Genomic DNA, 13,966 nt, shown 5'->3' on the forward strand with positions numbered 1-13,966 from the left:
AATCACTAACCCCACTTTCCCTGTGCTCTAGAGGCTCTGTGCCGTCCTGCCCTGGGAAACCACCAGCTCCCAAGTTTTCCCCAGTGACCCTTTTCCTGAGACCCTTCGTCACCCTGTACCATTCCCCTGTGTTGTATAAAGTTGTAAATAGTAGTTATCGCACTAACTGCAAATTCGTTTCACTGTACTTGAACCATGTTGTCGCTGTTTCACCAAATAAATCACTTGTGTTAATTCTGAGCTCACTGCATCTGCGTTTGAGTCTTTCCCTTCCATGCTGGCCACAGGCCATCATGACAGGATGTCTCATCTGAAGGCTAAGCTTCTGCTGGTCTAGCTCTTAGGGTCACTGAGGCATGCAAACCCCCTTGACCACCTTAATATGTCAATCACTCATGGGCAAAACTGAAAATAAATAAATAAATAATAATAATGAAATGCTACTCATCAGATTATAACAAGTAACAACATGACATTTACCTTAATGGATTGCCTATAGCAGATATATTCTAACCCAAAAATAACACTTCTCACTATTGCCAATAATAAGAAAACTAAAAAGGGTAGGCCAAATTATTTTTTTTTAAAAAGTCACTCACCAAGACTTTAAAAATAAAACTGCAAAATAGAATTAAAACAATAAAATATCTATCTAAATCTTTACAACCAACATTTTTTTTTATCTTAATTGGATAGACTAATTCTCAAATAAATTTGAAAAATGAAGTAAGAATAAAATGAGACCTCTCAAAATATCCAGTATTTACAAAATTGCAAAAGGGTTGGCATAGTAATAAAAAAAAAGAAATCATGAAATCATGTCTTTTCCTACATCTCTCAAACTAATTTGCAGAACACATCAGATTTAGAACAGAACATTTTAATTTCTTCTTCCTCTTTTGTCTTGTTTAAGGCTTGTTTGTTTTGCATGGAACTGAACAGCTCCATGGTCCTTTTGTCTGGGTGAGTTCTGAGGCTTTCTGTGTTGTTGGGGTCTCCACACCTGGGCGGAGTCCCTCACTTCCACAGACTGGCACCTGTGAGTAATTAATAATGAATTAGTAATTATTGTCTTTCTCTGCTCACAGTAAACATCCATTTGTTGTTACTCTACATTGCCATAAATTGCCTTTGTTCAGTCACTGATCTACCCGTAGCTTCTGTGTCGGGTCTAAACTCAGACCTCGCTGACTCAGAGACTTATTCCCATGAAGGAAAAAAAGCAAGGCAACAGCGGTCGATCTATTTTACTTGTGCAAGGGAGGCCTCATCGGTATCTCAGGAACGCACTTCAAATCCTACCACAAAATGGCCCCGACTCTGGCCTCCGCTCGCTGCCTTTTATTGAAAAAATTGTTACAATAAACAATAGTTTACAATAGTTTACACAAGCACCTCCCCTTGTACTCAGAGTTAGGCCTTTCTTATATAAAGCAATATAATCAGCATATAAACATTTAAGATGATAAATTTAAACCTCAACAGTCCACATAAGAAATACCAGTCTGCTACACCTCTAGGTGTTGGTGCGATTGTTGAGCATTTGGTCACATTCTGTCTTCCCTCAGTAAGTGTCATTTGATACGAGGAGTCAAATGCACAGTCTGCTGCTCGCTGAATTTCATCACTTGTACACCTGGCATTCATCAGACACGTCAGCCACTTAATTCTATTCAACCGAGGGCAAAAAGAATAGGTGATGTTGCACAGATGCCATGGCAAATCCCCAACCTGGACTGACCCATTGCCCTTCATACACATGGGTAACTGGCCTGCTTCCAGTTTGTTTAGCAGTATAATGTCCGGCAGCGGGTCAGATACTTGGGGCCAGGCCAGCAGGTCTGTCTGTTGGCCTGGCCTCAAGTATCTGAGCAATTTACCTTCCCAGCTACTGGTGAATCAACCTTTCCATTCAGGTTCAGGGGAGTTGAAAAGTTGGCAGTGTTCCAAGTACGTTTTACTCCTGGGTGTGTTGCTAAGGCAAGCAAACAAACTGTCTCGCTCTCAGTGATGCTATATGACCACAGCCCAGAAGAATGTGTAGACAGTGGCATGTTTGCTCTGTCCCAGTGCGCTCCTGCCAATCCACTTAGGATCAACAGGCTCAAGAAGGTGCACAGCACCCTGTCGAGGTTGTCATACCTCGCCTTGTCCATTGCGCTGCAAAGAAATGTAATGTAGCAAATGCATATTGACTATCACTGTATATTGTCACATTTTGTCTCTCTGCAGCTGTACACGCTTCCGTTAAAGCTACTATCTCTGCTGCTTGAGCAGACATGGAACATGCTAGTTGCATGGATAACTTTCTCATGATCTACTACAGCAAAACCTGTTTTAGCCTGTCCCTCTGCTGTCTTAAAACTTGAACCATCAACAAACCAAACCATTACTACTGAACCCTGTGTCACGGCTAGATGGTCCTGACTGGTCGCCTTGCCAATTTTTGTTGTGTTTGTGTGTACTTTGTGGTGTTCTCCTCTCCATCCTGTGCATGTGTGTTTGTATGCTGGAACACGTACTTCTGGAAGCCGTGGCATGGAACGGCAGCTCACCCGGGGGGGGAGTATCCTGAGGTGGAATCGTCGCACCTGTGCTTAATCACTTCGCCGGCTACTACAAATCCGAAGCAGACCTATTTAACGGTGCGGTTGAGTCACAACCAACGCTGGAACGTTGAGCTAAACCGGGATCCAGGGATTGGAGGAGGAGCAGGCACAAGAAGGAGTTGTTTTGGATTGTCACTGCACTGTCACCACGGGGAAAAGCCACCGTATCACTGCACTGCCCTTTTTGGATTACAGACTCAAACTGTTGTCTTATTTTTTCACTGTGAATAAATTCACTGTCACTCTGCAAGGAGTCTCGCACCTGAGTCCTTTAACCCAATTCACCATGACAGAACGTTCCAGCCAAATGGACTCAGCGGACTCTTCACCCTGGCGGCGCGAGTTATCGCACCAGGCGGAGCTGCATCACAATGTCATTGTAATCTTAACTTCAAAACACTAATTTATGCTGCTGAATATCATCATATTTTGCTTTTTTAGATTCCAGAGAGTCTGAGGCAAGTTCTAATATGTTGTACTTTGACATTTTACATAGGATTTCATTTGTATGTTAAAAGGCTAAATTGTAAACAGTTGAACAGTAAACTGCAGCCGCTTCAGTTGGGAGTCCCCCACATTTCCTCAGACGCTCACGCTCCATCCTCGATGTCGCCATTCTGCACATCTGAGGCCCAGCTGTTCACCTCGCCTACTTCTTATGCCCAAAGGAAGCGGCGCTCTCGCCGCCATCATATGGACACTTCTGAGCAACCTACGGTGGTGAATAGGTTCATCACAATAAGCATTCGTCTGAGATTTTTAGTTCAAGGTCTGCTCGTTGGGGTGGGAACACTTTAAAACCCAAGTTTGCCGAGTCTGTTTTTTCTGAGACTGTGAACACTACTAAACCTAAGACTAAAAACTGTTAAACATGGTGGGAAAGGGTCGACACCTATTTTTGATGAGCCGGTTTTCATTGAGGCTGCTCCTTTCTCTCCCTGTGCTCCTGCTCCCAGTGCAGCTGCGGTCCAGCCATCCCCTGCACCTGTATCAGTTGCTTGGGTGAGAGGGGCTAGGGCCCAGTTGATCCCTGCTCCAGTTTCCAGGCCAGCTGAGGCTAGTCCCTGTACCCGTACCTGTACCTCAGGTGGGGACAGCAGCTGCCCAGCCGTTGTCCGTTCCGGTTCCCAGGGTGAGGCTAGCCAGGGCACGGCCTACCTCCGCACCCGTACCTGCTCCTCGGGTGGGAGCAGCTACTGCCCAGCAGGCCCCCGCACCTGTTTCTGTCCTCGCTGGAGGCACAGGTGAGCCCGTCCAGCAGTTTTCCTCAGGCTCCATAGGCTCGGAAAACCTAGCTCAGCCATCTGTTCATCCACCACCTCACCCACCATTACTACCATCGTTACAACAGTCAATACATCTTAAACTTCTATCCATAGCTCAAACATTAGCTCACCTATCGGCTCAGTCACCTGCCTGTTCCTGCTGGAGGGTCCGAGGAGCCTGTCCAGCCTTCTTTCTCCGCTGGAGGGCCCGAGGAGCCTGTCCAGCCACCTGTTCCTGCTGGAGGGTCCGAGGGGCTGCATACAGCCATAGAGCGAGAGCCCGGGTACACGGTGGGCAAGCCGACTGCAGGGCTAACAAACTGCAAGGCTAACAAAAGCGCCCTTGTCGGAAAGACATGAACGTATGACATGAAAATGTTTTCTTTGTTCAGAGTTGGTATGGTCGGTGAAATGTATACTTTTCTCCTTCTGTTTAAGTTAGCTTTAGTAATATTATACATACGTCAACCTTCAAATAACAAATAACTAAATTCTTACATTCTTACCTGATACTAGTGATGTGTCCTGTGTGTCAAAGCTTCGAAGCGTGTGTCGAGTAATCTCAGGAGTTTTTGTGAAGCTTTGATTACGTATGCAGTGATGTTCGAGGCCTTGCAGGCAGTCCGTACCATGTGACTGATTCAGGAACTGACTCGCCGGTTCACGCCAGATTCGAAATAACATGGGCAGCAAAACACAGCTGATTTCCCCAATCACACTGTGTTGTGGAATTGGATTACGCACGTGCTACATAGGCTACGTTCACACTGCAGGCGAAAGCGCATCAAATCCGATTATTTTTTGACCCTATGCGACCCATATCCGATCATGGTATGACAGTGTGAATGGCACAAATCCGATATTTTCAAATCCGATCTGGGTCACTTTCGAATGTGGTACTGAATCCGATACATATCCGATGTTTTAGAAAGCGTCTGCTGTTTGAACGGTCATGTCGCATTAAATCCATCTTTTAAGTCATTGACACAAGACAGACGCCAATTATCAGCTCCAGAGAAGACATCGCGAACACTTCCTGGCCATCCAGTGTAGATGTTAGTGAAACTGTTGAGAAGACAACGTGAACATTTTATTTATACTATATAATCTGCAGATTCTGACAGAAATCTGCAACTATCCTTTGAAGCACAGCTCCTCTCTAAAACGGCAATAAGGATAATTATTAGGTTATTTACATCATGCAAATAACAAAATAACTTAAAGCAAAAATTGGGAAACGTAAAGTCCGAAGTCTTTATACTAAGGGCCATCAGTCAAACAATATTGTTTGCTCTGGGTCTAAACAGAGCGCGTTGTGTGTGACGTCTTCTTTTGCGCATGCAGGCCTCTTTGAGCGTCCACACTAGAACTGGTTTGCTGTCGCATTTTATTTGTAGTGTGAACAAGCAGACAAAAATTCATGACAACATTTATCAAATGTGAAGCGTAGTTTGCTACTTCTTTTGCTGCTGGCTCGGTGAATTTTGGTTGGAGAGAGACAAAACCTGCAGCTCAGAATCTAGCGCAAAAAGACGTAAACACAGAGCGGACCCGACGCATCAGAATCGGTGAGCTCCGACAGCGTGTCCGTCTACGGGCCATCGGGTGAGAGAGCCGAGAAAGAGAAAGCTGATTCTGATGCGTCGGATCTGCGCTCTGTGTTTACGTCTTTGTGTGGAATCCGTGTACCTGCTCTCATTTGCTGTTTGGTGGTTGTTGAAATAGTTTTGTGAGCTTTAATCTGAGAATCTGGCGTTTCTGGCAAAACACTGTTTTTTTTAAAAGTCGATTCAGGATTTAATGAATCCATATCCCTTTATTCAAGCTACTCACCTCCCTCTATCCACCTGCACTTTCAACTGGGCCATGGCCAATCAGAGAGGTCCCGCCCCTGACTATCTCTGATTGGTTTAGTCCACGATAGGGGCATAATATGTGTCTGCTGTTGATCACACGGAGAGTTGCAGAGATTTTTTTTTTTTTTTTTGATGTTACTCAAAACAGTTGGTCGCACTGGTGCGGCCAAAGTTTTTTTTTTAGTCGCACCATTGAAAAAATTAGTCGCATTTGCGACCAAATTAGTCGCACTCTAGAGCCCTGCACTATCATAAAAACACTCCTCTTCTTTGTATTGTACCAAACTAATGGATGACATTAAAATGAGTGATTTTTGCTTCTTTCATTTTCACACAACTTTTAACAGAAAAATAATTCCATAGATTTCAGCAATCAGCTCTTAACCTCATGCCAAATAAGAGTCCTCCTCCTGCAGACAAGAAGTAACCCCCATCTCTGCCTGTCTGTAAAACTCTCTCAGTGAATCCCATGGTTGTGTATTGTTCTTTACTAAAACTAATCACAGAATATCTGTCTGATTATTAGATTACTGTATATTACAAAAACTGCTTTTAAGACATATGAAAAATTTGTGATATCATGTTGAACTTAAAAATACACAGAAGTGATTTTAATTAGGTGGAATGATCTGACATGTTAAAATTTGCCTATTTAGTTTATTTAGGTCAGTCAAAGAAAACAGATTCCAGAGTGATACTGTGTTGCAATGCAGAATGGCATTCATTAAAACTCACATCAGAATATCACTCGTGTTAATCTGTAGCAATTAGGAGAGCATGGAGTCTCCTTGAGACAAACTGTTAATTTCAACAGCAAAAAAGAAATCATCCCCACAAAACACCAAAAAGTGATTATCAAGTAGGAAAACCTCACATTTACCAAATTCACATAGTAATCTAGATGGTAATTTATTGGTATTCTTCAATGTCCCATTTCTGGGAAGGCACCATCAGGTTCCTTGTTCATGAATCCAGCACTCAGTCATGTCACACATTTTCCAGACATAATGCAAGCTCCAACAAAACTCAAACCCAAACCGTTGCTCAGAGTAATACACCTCCATCGAGTTAATATTGGTCTAATACACTTTTATTGGCATGGTTGGAAGGTGAAAACAGAGCTTGAACATAACATTTGGTATGACTACCTTTTTTCTTCAACACAGCCTGAACTCTTTAGGTAGCTTTCTTTTCTTCTGTTTTCTTTAAAGATAATCACAAAGTATTTCATTAATGGTCCAGGATCTGGAAAGGCCAATTCATGACTGATTTTGTTCCATTGTGTGAAGTCTGAACAAGTAGAGTAACAACCCAGCAAACAATAAATGAAAAGTTAAGTTCTACCAGTCTCAGGCATAACCTAACCTGGTTTTGGATCTAGCAGGAAGCTTTTGTGCAAGAATATGTTTTTCTTTACTTTTTACATTTCAGCAAGTGGAAAAGAAATTAACTAAAAATACTTAAAACAGAACTCCTAGGTCAACTGATAAGTTGCTTCTTATTGTCATAGAAGCAGATGAAACACGGAGGAGCCCAGGCCTTTGCAATTGCTGGACCTAAACTTTGGAACAGTCTGCCTCTTCAAATTAGGACCTCTCCAACACTTGACAATTTTAAATCCTGTCTGAAAACATCTTCACTCCCTAGCTTTTAATTGTGACTGAGTTTTGTTTTGTTCTCTTTGTTTGTGTTTGTTTTACTTTTTACTCTATACAGCAATTTGGTCAACATGTGTAGTTTATAAATGTGCTTAGAAATTGATTGATTGATTGACTGATTGCTGTTCAAAGCACCCTAATAGTAGTCCGATATCACACAGAATTGTCACATGATATTAAACAGTAGCTGTTGGTAGAGTTACCAATCACAATGAAGCAGTTCTTTTTCATTTGTAGATTCAAACTGCTCTTTGTCTTTTTGGTCACAAGATGGCACTAAAGACGACTGTGTTGAAAACCTTGATTAATGAACAGTTTTTCATTACACATTTCAGTGCTTCATAAAGCTTCATTTTACCATCCTTACTATTTAAAGCCCTAATAATCTGGATTTGGTAATCCCTAAAATCCTTAAAAACCTGTACCTGACACTCTTGGAAATTCTTTAGAAAGATTTAGTCAGAAGCAGGCAGAAACACTCACTGCTGAAATCACCACCCTCAAAGGGTTGGTAAAAATCCCTCTCTCTCACAATAATTAATAAAAAAAATTATAAAGAAATTGTCCTTGATTTTCATTTAGCTCCATCCTGTGAGATTTGCCTGGTTAGATTTGTTTACATGTTTGAATTACAGTGTTCAAGATGCTGCATCCACAGGGACTCTAAGATTCGCTTCTGGCTAGGTTGCACAGGGCCATATCTACTCAGGCCTTCTAGCCAATCTGTCATCCATTTTGTCCCTCTCAAGTTACTGGCTGCCTTCACTCACCTGGCTTCGCTCATGAAGGAGCAGGAGCCTTCTCAGGGCTACTGCCTGAGTATGGCATCAAGATTCTTGTTCTGGGAGTGGGTGTTGGGTGTTCCTCAGTGGCACCCTTTGTCTCCATGGTCTGCCTAGCCCCTTTCTAGCCTATCATAACAGCCTGCTCAGTTGCAGTCTGTGCTTCTGCAGGACTCACTCAAGCCAACCTTCTGTCTAGCAGACTGAGGCTTTCCACCTTTCCGCCCCACTTTAAATGCACAATCTCAAGAAACAATATAATGTATAAATTGGGTATCTGCTGTTAATATTCTCCTGATTGCATAGTTGAATAAAATTGTACTATGTGGAGGCAGGGAGCACTGTTTGTATAGCTGGTAATTAAGACCAGTTTTAACACTAATAACTATTTATTCTTGCCTACCTGTCAGCACATGGAGTTTTTCCACCTCTAATTAAATAAGTAAATACTGTAGGTTCGACCCTTTTTGGCAAGACATGTACCAGGTAGCGGATTTGTAGCAACATTTTTGAACCAGAGTATTAAAACTGATTGCAAAGATACTGCTACAACTGTTAATTTATTTGGAAAGGCGGAATGATGAAAATTGCATAAAGTTTTAAGCACAGTGCCAGAGCTTCCGAATTAAATAATTATTCACAAAAATGTATCTAGCTAATTTGGAAGATTTTCATTGCAACCTGTAAAGAGTTTATTACACTATAAAAAGCTCCGTAAAGCTAGGTCATCTTACTATTCATCAGTGACTGAAGAAAATAGGAACCCCAGTTTTCTTACCAAGTTTCTTTTTAGCACTCAAAAACTTTGTTGCCTGACGCTGACTGATTATTTAAGATTTTATATATGAAAAGAAGGGTTTAAAATTCAGTTCTGGATTAAAGATGGAGTTAATGAAAGGAAGCCAGTGTAGGAGAAATATGAGCTCTCTTTATGCTCCCAGTTAGTACTCTTGCTGTAGTGTTCTGGACCAACTAAAGGCTTTTAAGGGAGCTTTTTGAGCAACCTGATAACAATGAATTACAATAGCGCAGTGTAGAACAAATAAATGCATGAAGTAACTTTTCAGCTTCACAATGAGTGTCATGGAACAAACATATTATAGTTGTTTAAGAAGTGTTACTACCACCTAGTGGTAACTAAGCAGAATGTCTTTTTGTAGAGGAAGTGGTCTACAGGAAGTAGTGTGCTCTTTAGCTGCTGCAGTGACAGCATTTGTAATCTGATGGCAATCTCTGCAATCCTGGTGTTAAAGTCCACAATATCGGCTTCATCCGTAAGTTCCTATACATTTAATGTGTATTAGTACGTTTTGACACTGTTTTGAGTTAAATCATATGGAGGCAGGTAGATGTTTGTATGTTTCCAGCAGATGCTTCATCTGTGGTCGTGTGTTTTTCACTAGAGCAATGTTATTCTCCCAGTGTAATGGAACATGTCTTCATTGTGTATTTTGTATTCCTTTTCTTTGTACAGTTTTACAAAAGAGAGAGAGAGAGAGAATTTATTTTCATCATTAAATCCTGCCAAACACAACAAGCGGCCTGTTTCTTGGAGGATGAAGTGCTGGGAATAAAGATTGTTAAGCTAGCTGTATAGCTGAAATTACGTTGCCTGCAACAAACTTTAGTGAGGACAGCATAGTAAAAGGATGACCACTCAACGTGGAAGTTAAGAAGAGTGAAGGATTGTCAGTCTGCATCACATTGCAATGGAGGCCACAAGCGCCTCAGCACAAGCTTTAAAGGAAGATAGAGCTGAAGGCTCACGAGATGAAGTTGAATCGGGGTCTATTTATTCACGCCACAGCTCAAAGAGGTCACGCTCTTCACGCTCATCAACAAGCTCCAGAGTAACCTATGAAGCAGCCAGGGCTCGAGCCAAAGCAGAGGCGGCGAAAACCAGACTAGCATTCACCGAAAAGGAAGGCGAACTGAGAGTCGAAAAGGCCAGACTAGAAGCCAAGATAGATTATATTAGTCTACAGAAAGAAGCTGAGGCTTCCCAAGCTGAAGCTGAGGTGTTGGAGGCAGCTGCAGGAGACGTGAATGAATCCAACAACAAAGAATTTGACTTTCTGCCCTTGCCAGAGAGTGCATTGAAAAGGACTGATCACTATGTTACACAACACACAAAAGCTCAATTCCCACAAGAACCCAAAGTAGAGAATGTTTCGACTTTACCGCCAACATCCACTCCATTTCCAAGCTACAATCAGAATGCACAGCCCCAGCTCATGGACAACAGAGCCAGCTTTCCTCAAAATAATGCTCAGCCACTCCATATGAACTTTCCACAGCAAGAAGATGAGCGCTACCAGCACAGGGTACTGCCCGACAATCGACCACATCTAAACAGCTCCCACAATAATGACTCATCTACAGATCTTGCCAAGTTCCTTGCTAAATCCCAGCTGGTTTCTTCAGGCCTAACAAAGTTTGATGACTTACCCGAACACTATGAAGCCTGGAGAGAAACGTTCATCAACACAATCGAAAGTCTGAGTCTATCAGCAAGTGAAGAAATGGATCTGCTTATCAAATGGCTGGGTAAAGAATCTGGTGAGCATGCAATCAGAATACGGTCTGTGAATATCAGACAGCCTAATGTGGGACTTAGAATGATCTGGGAAAGACTAAATAAAAAACATGGTGGTCCAGAGGTGATAGAAAGAGCTCTCTTTTGTAAACTTGAGAGTTTTCCCATGATCCACAACAGAGAGAGTCAAAAACTACAAGAACTGGCTGACTTGCTTACTGAACTTGACGTTGCTAAACAAGAAGGTTACCTGCCAGGTCTAGCGTATCTTGACACATCAAGAGGTGTGCAGCCAATTGTGGAACAGCTCCCTTTATATCTCCAAGACAAGTGGCTGTCACACGGGTGCAAATACAAAAGAGGTCATCATGCTGCCCTTCCTCCTTTCTCCTACTTCAAAGAATTCATCTGCAGAGAGGCTGAAGAGAGAAATGATCTCATTTTTAACTATCCAGATCCTTTTCCAAATTCTTACAGAAAAGAAAAGTCAAATCAAGTGAGACCTGTTTCCGTGCACAAGACAAACATATCTATGGCTTCAGAGCCCAAAATAGGAAATCCAGAGAAGCTATGCCCCATGCACCACAAGCCTCATTCTCTTCAAAAATGCAGAGGTTTTCGAAAACTGCTCTTGGAAGAGAGGAAAAGGTTCTTAAAAGAAAACAACATATGTTTTCGCTGCTGTGCCTCTACAACTCATCAAGCCAAATCTTGTGAGGCCATCGTAAAATGCAGGGAATGTGACAGCGATAAACACATTTCTGCTCTGCACCCCGGACCAGCTTCACGCTCAGATGCAGTTCCTACTTCCTCGACAGAGAATGGCGGGGAGAGGTCGGACACAGAGGCACAGAGTGTCACATCCAGATGTACCCAGGTATGTGGGGATGGTTTTCAAGGGAAATCCTGCTCAAAGATCTGTCTGCTGAATGTGTATCCAAATGGGCACCAAGAGCTGTGGCAGAAGATGTATGTCATTTTAGATGACCAAAGTAATGTTTCACTGGCCAGATCTGAGTTTTTTGACATGTTTGGTCTCAAGGGAGCAACTATGCCATACACACTGAAAACCTGTGCAGGCGTCATAGAAGCATCTGGGAGAAGAGCCCACAGTTTTATGATAGAATCATTGGATGGGAAAGTTACCATGCCCTTGCCTGCACTTATAGAGTGTAATGATATCCCAAACAACAGGTCAGAGATACCCACACCCGAAGCTGCATGTCACCACCATCATCTTAAAAGAGTGACAGATAAGATTCCACCGCTTGACCCAGATGCAGACATTCTTCTTCTATTGGGAAGAGACATTATCAGAGCGCATAAGGTTCGAGACCAGTATAATGGTCCACTAAACGCCCCATATGCACAACGCTTAGACCTAGGGTGGGTCATAGTTGGAGAGGTGTGCATAGGAGATGCACACAACACGACTACAGTGCTATGAAAACCTGCATCCTGGAAAATGGCAGACCAAGTCACTTTGCCACGTGTGAGAATAAGATAAAGGTGAAAGAAAATCCTAATGGCAAAGATGAGAAAAAGAGAACCCCACCCAATAGAGACATTCAAAATGCATCGCCAGTGACTAATCTTGGAGAAACAGTCTTCAATGCCACAGAAGATGACAACCAGCTAGCACACTCCATTGAGGATTCAGTCTTCCTACAGATCATGGAAGAGGAATTCTTCCAGGATGAGACAAAAAGCTGGGTTGCCCCTCTTCCTTTTCGGCACCCACATAAACGGCTACCAAATAACCGATGTTATGCTCATCACCGTCTGATGTCACTGTGGAAGACTTTAGATAAGAAGCCTGAAATGAAAACGCATTTCACAGACTTCATGCAAAATATGTTAGACAAGGGACATGCTGAACTTGCACCACCACTCCAGGAGGGGGCAGAATGCTGGTATTTGCCCACATTTGGTGTTTACCATCCCAAAAAACCAAACAAGATTAGAGTGGTATTTGATTCCAGTGCTCAGTATGATGGAATCTCGCTAAATGAGGTGCTGCTGTCTGGACCAGATCTTAACAACAGTCTCATCAGTGTCCTCCTCAGATTCAGAAAAGAGCCTGTAGCCATAACTGCAGATATTCAGCAGATGTTTTACTGTTTCGTTGTTCGGGAGGACTGCAGGGATTTTCTTAGGTTCCTGTGGTATCAGGATAATGATCTGAGTAAGGATGTGGTGGATTATCGCATGCGTGTTCATGTTTTCGGAAACAGTCCATCACCTGCAGTGGCAATCTTTGGCCTCAGGAAAGCAGCAGAGCACCAAGAAGTTGAATATGGCAGTGATGCGAGGCACTTCGTAGAAAGAGACTTCTATGTAGATGACGGCCTCCGGTCTTTTGCTACAACAGCAGAAGCCATTGATGTTCTGCGTCGAACACAGCAGATGTTGGCAGCATCTAACATCACTCTGCACAAAATAGCTTCAAATCGAGGAGAAGTATTGAACGCATTTCCTGCAGATCAAAGAGCAGACAATGTAAAAGACCTTAACCTCTTTGTGGACGACTTACCAGTCCAACGCAGTCTTGGAGTCAGCTGGAACATAATGACTGACACTTTTGGATTCAATATTCCTGAGAATCAAAAGCCATTTACACGCCGTGGTGTCCTGTCAACAGTAAACAGTCTGTTTGATCCTTTGGGGTTCATAGCCCCTGTTGCAGTGACAGGGAGACTGATTCTAAGAGAGCTAACAACTGAGAATGCAGACTGGGACGTAGAACTCCCTGAGGCTAGAAAAGAAAGTTGGAGAAGATGGAATGAATCATTGTCAGCACTAAAAAACCTTAAGACAACGAATGAACAAGGTCTCCAAGAGGTGGGCTTTGTTTTCGGGAAATCCAAGCTCGCTCCCAACCCAGGCCTCATAATCCCAAGACTGGAGTTGTGTGCTGCTGTCATGGCCGTTGAGATAGCCGATCTAGTAATGAGGGAGCTTGATCTAGATCTCAAGACAGTGAAATTCTACACTGACAGCAGAGTTGTATTGGGATACATACACAACGAGACTAGGAGGTTCTATGTGTATGTGAACAATAGAGTGCAGCGCATCCGGCAGTCAACACGACCTGATCAGTGGAACTACATTCCTTCAGAACTAAATCCGGCTGATCATGGGTCACGTTCTGTTCCAGCCGCCGAGCTTTCCAACACCACGTGGCTAACAGGACCAGCATTCCTAATGAAACAACCAAAGGTAGCTGCCAGTGGCGATAAAGGATCAACATTTGACCTTGT

Source organism: Neolamprologus multifasciatus, chromosome 17 (assembly GCF_963576455.1).
Source record: "Neolamprologus multifasciatus chromosome 17, fNeoMul1.2, whole genome shotgun sequence".
NCBI classification, from domain to species: domain Eukaryota; kingdom Metazoa; phylum Chordata; class Actinopteri; order Cichliformes; family Cichlidae; genus Neolamprologus; species Neolamprologus multifasciatus.